Source organism: Cyanistes caeruleus, chromosome 2 (assembly GCF_971803275.1).
Source record: "Cyanistes caeruleus chromosome 2, bCyaCae1.hap1.1, whole genome shotgun sequence".
Classification (NCBI taxonomy): domain Eukaryota; kingdom Metazoa; phylum Chordata; class Aves; order Passeriformes; family Paridae; genus Cyanistes; species Cyanistes caeruleus.
The window spans coordinates 13551030-13560223 of NC_141702.1; positions in this window are offsets into that span (position 1 = coordinate 13551030).

The window sequence follows — 9194 nt, forward strand, 5'->3', positions numbered from 1 at the left end:
TTGAAGACACTGAAAAGCTTCTGGCCATTCCCTGACTATTACTGAACTAGGAATGACTAAAATACCATAAAGCATAAATTATATGAAGTCTGCTGGATGCTAATAAATTCCTTTCTGTTTTGAGATGTTTTGAATTAATTGTGCCAACAAAAACTATTCTTTGGCATATGACAGGTATCATTTATCTCATGCAGAACTTATCAAAGAGGGAAAGGTGGAAAAATGGGTATACCTGCTGCTCTGTTCATTCTGTCCATAGACAGGCAGAGTGAATAAAGCACTGCAGAATTTGGCAATGTGTTCTTACAGTTATAATTAATGATGACTTTGAATGAAAAATCTATGGTGCACAGAGATCATAAACTCAGAGAAGCAGCAATGATGCTGTACATTCCCAAACAATACAATTTTTAGGCTTACTTCCTAACACAGAACATTTCCACACTGGCAATCCCAGCTATGTCCTGTAAATCAGTACAGATAATGTACTTCAAATTTTGGCAACTTCCCAGGAAGACTATGCAGCTCATTGCTGAAGAACATAAAATATAAATTGAATGTGAGACCTTGTTTTGAGGAGCTTAATGCTTTCCACTGCTGCTAGATGTACTCACACATTCCACCTGACCTTTCTTAGCTTTCACAGCAAGAGGGACTAGCTTGTATGTGCCACCCGCATTGTCCCTTTTATCCATCCCACCAGAAGTTTAGGTAGCTGAAAATTAGAGCAACATGAAGCTCCAGGGAATGAATTCACAAGCAATGATATTAAATTTTCTTTCAATCTGATGGCCCATGGAGCTGTGACACTTGGATTTCAGATAAAGCCTCATCAAAATGCCCTCACAGGGGGCTGGTCCAGGGAAGAGGCAAAGGACAAGGCTGATACCAGGTAATTCTAATTCTTTCCTTATTCCCTCTACAAGTCATCTTCTAGGAGAAAATAATTTTTCTGGGGAAAGAAGAAGGAATTCTCAATTAGGACAAAAATATACAAGGTAGCTGAATTTGCTGAGCCACCTGCATGAGCAGAAGAAACTTAGTTCAAGGTTTTGAGATGTAGATTTCTAAATTATCCAAATACTCTTAAAATTCATGAAGTGGGAGGTGGCAGATACTTTTGAGAAAGTCTCGGTTGCTAAGGTTTGCTTTTAGCCATGTACCCTTCCTCAAGTCAAGATTCTTCATACAGACTGATTGCATTCTATATTCACAGCATGCAGAACACAAGTGGATTGTTTATATTTGAACCCTTTGGCATCCTGTCTCGGGTTGCAATGCAAGATATAACCAAAAGTATGAATTCTATTAACATCTGTTAAAACCAGATGGGGCAGTGTTCTTTATCTCTTCCATTACCCATCCTCTCTCCAGGGGGATCTTCTGTTAAAGGGCCATTGAGTCTCACTGCAGGACTGATAAAATGACATCATCCCATTGTGAGATGCTCCACCCAGGGGGAGGAGCCAAGCATTCCTACCTGGATATAATCTGAGACTTGGAACACCACAGGCAGCCTTTCTCCACTGGATTCCCAGAGGAAGACCAGACTCATCTACACCACTGGACCTGCAGAGGAAAACTACATCCTTCTACATGATCACTGCTTCAACAGAACCACACCTGTCACTGCAGGAGGACTGCAGCCACCATTTAATCAGACTGCTATCAACACCCGGACCAACAGGGTGTCAGGTTGTATTCTGACTCTCTCAGTGGGCTGTTTGGGTTTTTTGGTTTTTTTGGGTTTTTTTATATTACTGCATTTTAATTTAATTTTAATTTAAAAAACTGTTATTCCTATTCCCATATCTTTGCCTGAGAGCCCCTTGATTTCAAGATTGTAATAATTCGGGGTGGGTGGGGGGGTTGTTTACATTTTTTCCATTTCAAGGGAGATTTCTACCTTCCTTAGCAGACACCTATCTTTTCAAACCAAGACACATCCTAACCTACAGCTGAATTTTCTAATACTTAGAAATATTCCAACCCCTGATTTCTGATTATCAAGGCCCAAACCAATCCAAAATATCAACCTAGTCACTCAAACAAAATAATCTATTTATCTGCTTGAGGCCTCTGCATAGAGAGATAGGTTCATAATTAAAGCAAGTTTCTGTTGTGTTTTTTACAGATATATTGCTGTTCTGTAAATGACATAACAATTGTGGTGGTATTTATTTGTTGACTCCACAAGTGAAAACAAATGCATCAAATGCAAACAGAGTGTATGAATTCTCACGATATCATCCACCACAGAGAAATCTCTTTACAAGAAAGGCAAGAGCAATGATATTTTTACACTCCTTCCCCAAAGGGGTTTTTCATTCAATACATATTTACTTAGAGATAAAGTTCAATGGTAATAGTTATTTTACAAATAGTGTCCTGCAGTTTATGATTATTGAAGTCAACTAGTCAGCAGAGGGCACTGAAGGGAACATTATAATAGATTTTATTGATATAATCACTGCTGTCACCAACTCCTGATGGCTTGAGGCTCAGTATAAATTAAGGTCTGCAGCCCCTTGTATTTTATTAATATTCAAGCCATTTACCTGCTGTGTGTGATGAGGTTTCTTGACAGATGTTATTCTTTATTTTTCTCTCCCTCTGTGCTTTGGGTTTTGTAGAAATATGAGTGATTTTTCTGGTGTTTGTTTTGTTTTGTTTTGCCATTCTTTTGAAACTTTTCTTTCAGGTATCTGAGAAATTCATCACCATTTCTAGATGAATAGTTGCTACTGTTTATCCCTACATATATAGCTACCTATATTAATTTTAAAATGTTGGAGTACTTCATCAGTGACCTATGATTCGTCAAACATTGTTGAAACCAGACAATGAATAACTGCTCTTTTCCTTAGGGCAATTGTCATATTGCATCAGACCAATGGTATGAAAACGATTTAATATTTTCTTTTGATCTCTTATGGCTTAGCACTGGTATTCCATTTAAGGAACAAGATCTGATATTCTGATATTTATCATGTTTTTCACTGTAGCAATTCTTGGTAATTCAAATGAATATTCATTCTCATTTGTTATTTTTTGAGAACCTAAATTACTTCCTGTAGTAATGAGCCTCACCATCTAGAGAGGCAATTAATTTCATTTCCCATCAGTCCTGGTAACTGCATTTAAAGACTTGAGAAGATACTTCCTGTGACATTATATGTAATATGTATCATTGTGTGTATCATGCTAAGCCTATTGCGAATGTAATAACTCATCCTCAGTGATCCTGTGTTTGTCATTATTTAACAATTGTGCAATAACAATTACTCTTGAAGTTGCAGATACAAATCTGCAGCATTTTATCTCATCTGCTAATACTAGAAAAGACATTTACAAAAGGTTGGGTTTTTTTGTTTTGTTTTCTTTTTTGGCACCAGTACATTTCCCACAATAGAAAAGGTATCACAGTTTTATAGATCTTTGACTCTCCATGGAAATACATATCTCATACCTGTATGTATTGCTCACACACATACACACACATATATTCATGTGTTACATAAATATGTACAGATACATTTATGTATCACACCTTACCCTGAAGTGACACAGGCTGGGCACACTCCGGTGGGAGCACAGGTCTGCCAAAAAGGACCTGGGATCCTCTGGGCACAAGCTGGAGAATAAAACCCAGGCAGCTCAATTTTCTGACTACAAACATGAGTCCAGCCAGGAGACAAAGGGAGGGAACCATCCTCTGCTCTACTCAGTGCTCATTAAACCACACCTGGAACAATGCCCCAGGTTCTGGTCCCTTGAAAAGATCTTGATAAACTTAAATGATGTTAATGAGTCTGAAGCACATGATTTATGAGCAGAGCTCAAAGAAGCAAAAGTGAAAGAGAGAGTGAAAAAGTGCATAGGGTGAGCTGAATAAAAGCCCCAGGGCCACAAAAATGTTGAAATCGCCTGGAAAGTGGAACTGCTGACTTTTCCACAGTTCTAATGCCATTCTACTCTGACTTTGAGGCATTTTCAGAAGTCTAAAATCAGTTTTCTTATAATCCCTGCCCTACTGGTGGTTTTTGAATTATTATTTCAGACTTTAATGCTAAATCAACACTCTCTTGAGTATCCAAGAAAAAGTTTCTGTAAATAAACACATAATTTTGAAAGTGATGAAAAGTTTGCTGAGTGGGAAAGGATTTTTTCAAAATTCTTACAGTATTATTTCAAATGCCATTCCTCATTTATCCATTAAAGGTTGCCACTGTATGTTTCAATATATCTTCAGTAAACAAAACACATAATCTGATTTACCGTTGTCTGCAGTTGTCTTCTGTAAAACCAATGTTTTCATTGCTTGATTATTGGTCAGAGTAAGAGCATTTAGTTAATTAAGGAGTAATTCTAATATTATATAGGGGTTATGACTACATATTGATGCAGAATTGACTAAAACCATCAGTGTTCATTTTGGCTGTGTAAGGTAATGTATAGGTTTCACACCCCAGAAGCATACCTAAGTGTCAGGAGTTTTATTAACACTCAAGATGTATCAAGGCCCTGGGAAATATTTTTTTTTTTCTCTCAAAATAATGAAGAGGGAAATTTGCAGGAGAAACAAAGCCACTCACTGAAAAAAATTAACCAATATGCACTTGCATATTGGATTTTCTCCTATTATCACTCTATCCACACCATCCCCTATGGAGACAGCAACATGTTTTTAGCTACATGCCAGAATATCTGGCTAGAGAACTGTGAATGGAATATCTAGAAAATACTGTAAATTATTTTGAAAGAAGAGATTGGATATGAGCATAATTTTGGAAATGGGAAGTGGAACTTTTTTTAATTTTTTATTGCTGGTGTGTGCTTTTAGATTCAGATTAGAGATAAGAATCCAAATACTGTTTTTTCACACTTCAGAATGCAATCACAGTTCTACTCCGTATAATTTTTCCAGTCTGTATTCTTAGTTATAAGTGGCATGCAGTTTTCCAAATTGAGTCTCTGCTTTACAAATATCATTTAAATGTCTCCTGCATATGTTAGAACACTTAATTTGCATAATAATTTTGGTAAACAGAAAACACTTTCAAATAAAACATCATTTACAATATTAAGTAAAAGAGATGCCGACATTGAAATTTCAAAGTACAATTAGTTTTGAAACCCATTGACTTCCCAAGCACAGTGGGGTTGTAGAGTGCAATTAAACCTTATGTATGACAAATAATGCCATTATTAACAGTATTTTTTAAAGAAAAAAGAGGTTGTCTGGTTGAATGAAAATCTAAAATGCTCCAGATATAATAAAAGCTACTGTCAAGCTCAGCACATAAGGTAAGTTATGTCTGAAAAGACATGAAGGTGTCAAGCAGAGGGCTGAGGGTAGGAGTTAGGTGCCCTGCCTGTCACAAAAGGTGCAGGTACAGCCAAGCTCTGAGCCTCCACGTGGTTGCCACAGCTCAGCTAAAGAAGCTCTGCAGAGGAAGTTTAGCTCTGTGGTCTGGTGGCTAATTTGTGAGGACCGCAGCCTAATGAATATTATATACACAAAGAAATGCCCATTACATGCACTGAACTGCAGGACCAGAAATTTTGACTTCTTTTGTCCTCTTGGTGCCGCAGACTTGTGGGAAAGACTTGTTATTCTTGGTTATTGTTACAGATTTTTAAACTGGCATACTGTATGTATTATTATTGCACATAAACTAGACTGCTCATTTGCAAGATAAGAAAATGGACTAACTTCAGAACCATTTAAGTGTGCCATGTTCTGAGGTTCTCTGCTGCATACTGAAATGCCCAACTAAGTTGCTGACTAAACAATCCTATGCTTAGTTTTCTAGTTTCAAAAGCAGTTTAGTGGGGTGGTTTTGCAGAGCTAATTTCCTCTTCAGTTTAATTCAAGACATATGGGCTTTTTTGGTCCTCTTTACTAGAGAGAATTAGACTGTCCTGGTTCTCTGAAGCAGACCAACAAAAGGCCCACTAAGTCTCCATGGAACTGATTAAATCCACCTTAGAATGAGCCATTTTTGTGTTCCATCACAGAGAGCCTGGAACCCAAAGAGTTCAGAGTGTCAAAGTTGCCAACAGCTTTTAAATACGTACACGTCAACATGAAAAAATAAATGAATAAAATTGAAGGATATACATTTGCAATATATGAAGCAGACTCTTCAGTTTTCCCTGATTCCAATATATTCTATCCCTGCTATGCTTTTCTGGCATTTTTGGCCATTAACAGAGAATTTTCCATATCTGTATTTACTTGTTTTGATCAGATCATGAGAGCCAAGATATATTTCAGGAGAGGACAAAATAAATTAGGGAGGAAATACACCCTTTTTCCGCAGGTGGAGTGATACAATTTTTCCTAGAGATCTTTAGGAAGGGAAAGATCTCACCCTTTGTGAATGTACTGAAACATTTGGTATGGCAATTCTAATCAGGAGATATAGCAATATTTCTCGAGGACATGACATTTTCTGGTGCCTGTGATTATTGCATATATTTAGGTTATATAGTTTATATATATTTTGGTCCACTCTGTTCTCCTGACAAACACCTAGAACTTCCTTAGGATCTCAATAAGGCTTTAGTACGTGGACATTTGTATTTCCATTTCCACTTCACTTATTTATCAATTGCCTGGTGACATTCTCTTAAATGAGTTTAGTGGTTGCTTACACATACTGTGAAACATTGCTATTATGCAAGTGCATGCATTCATATAGCAGGTATTTAATCACATTTTAAAAATATATATAAGAATATATTCTAAGAGTTACAGGAGCATCCTTCATGCTAATAGACTGTTTAAAACAAACAAGACATTCATAAAATTGTTGGAAGATATAGCCCAACATTTTTAAAAGGATTTTCAGGGCTGGTGCACAATATACTTCTAAGTTGTCTTTGCACTATGAAACAGTAATTACAACCTAGTTTGAAGTGTCAATGCTTAACAAAAACAAAGGGTGAAGATTAAAGTATATCTGGCATGGACACCCCAATTTCATGATGGCAACTCTACCTACCTTTTTGAATTATTTATCAGAAGAGTGAACTCTTATTCCCTTCTGTGTAATGGGTTTGTCTGAGAGCAGTTGGAAGCAAAATATGTCCCTCAACTGTTGCATTCTTGAATAGGAGCTTTTGGACTTCCTATAGTCAGAGTTAATAAACACACAAAATTGAACAGATTAATGTAGTAGTTCAGAGCATCTGATACTATTTAATGATGGAATGCCTAAGCTGTGAAAATAGTAATTTCAGTTACTTAGGGTAATGAAATGTATCTTTACAGATGTACCTGATAGATTTTCTGTCTATGAACATCAAATTGAGAATTTAGACAATAATTCTCATTACGGCTTCATTCCTCATTTCAAAGACAGTTTCTCATTAATTCACTCTCCTCTCATCCTTTCCAGAAGTAACAAAATAATAGACATGGTTTCTCTGGATATACAGTATAATTTCTAGTAAACTAACTGGCCTGATTCACACATTGTTTTATAGCTATCTTTACTCCAAGCCCTGAGTACTGGTTCTCATACCTGTGAACAAAGTAACATTTTAAAGTCACAAGAGAGACATCACCAAGACTGGTTAACTAAAGTGGAAATTGTAAAAACCACTCTGTCCTTTACTTGAACCTTTGAATGGGTCTAAATACCTGCAAACAGTTCTTTTTTTGAAGAAGTAAAAGGAATGGCAAGCGTGCCCTAAAGAGAAGGAGAAAAGACTTGGAATGTGTTCAGCCAACGTGGTGCTGCTTTCTCAGCCTCAAAATAACCCATTTGGAAACATGAAATGCCTCCTGGTCACTCTGAACTCAGGGCAACACTTTTAAAGCAGATGTTTATTCTTAGGTTTCAAAGTAGTACTTTTGCACATTACTGCCAATCGACGATATGGTAATTTTAAGTTTCTCATTCCCCTAATGAAAGGTAGTCCTAGAATTTACTTCATTACGCTTTTGATGAAGACACTTTCATAAAGTATGCCTTAAGATAATTACAATTGAACAAAGTGTTCCCCAGGTAAATAGTCTATAATTAGTGCAAATTATCCCAAGCATGTATTTTATTTTAGGATTGGTTGGTTTGGTTCCTCCACACGTAAAGGCATTCTGAATAATTACCAATGCAATCTGCATGATGCACTATAATTTCCTACTAGGGACAGAGTGTTTATTTATACTGATAATGTCTGATCATCTAAGGAAATTCTGTCATGGCATCATAATCAGTCTTGGTGTTGACAGAAAAGAACTCTGCTTTGCAATATTTAGGAGATAAAAGAAAGCTAAATTAACCCTACAATATACTACTTTTAAAGTCTGGTTAAAGCCTAATAACCTGAACATATGAGTGCATATATGAGAAGTTAACTCAATGAAACATATTTCTACATATTATACCACACCATAAACTGTAAATTATATTTAATAATGAAGTCCAAAACATTTGGACTCATTTAATATATCCTGGAAAAGTAGAATTAATTATATAAACTTAAACACACTTATTTAACTATTTTGTTTTCTATAAACCTTTTGATATTATACATTAATTTTCACAGATACGTGGATAATAAGTTCTCCAACTCTAAAAACTGTGATTTCACTGACTTGCAGTGAATGTGGGGTGCACCACTTAAATGTTTCAGAAAGATGTATTTTTTCATGCAATTATTTTTTTATTTATTTGTAAAAATCATGGGTTAAAATTCCAGAACTATGATATGAAAACTATTGCACGTCTTTGACAAAGGCTTGAAGACTGCAGAATTTAGTCCTGTTGTTATGAATGTAATCTACCATTGGGGTATAAAGGTATGGCCTTACACTGGGTTCTAGAAAAACTATATGTAATAATCCAATTCATAAGACATCCTCCATGAAAACTTAGGTATAAATATAGCCCTGCACTTGTTACCTTGTTTGATAATTTTTTCTTTAAGTACCTCCTTCTTTGAAAAAAAATGCAATTCTATATTTATAGCTGTACATCCATTTCTCCTTGTATTCAACATTCTCCAAGTTGTTTTTTTGGTTCTTTTTAAATTAAAGTGATCTGCCTTCTTTCATTTTCCTTTCCCTTCATGGCCAATATTTGGTGTTTCAGTACAAAGATATGTAACAGAGCAGAAACATGAGTATATTACACAATTTGTTTCATGTTTACATTCATGTAAATGTGTTTTGTAGTTTTGGT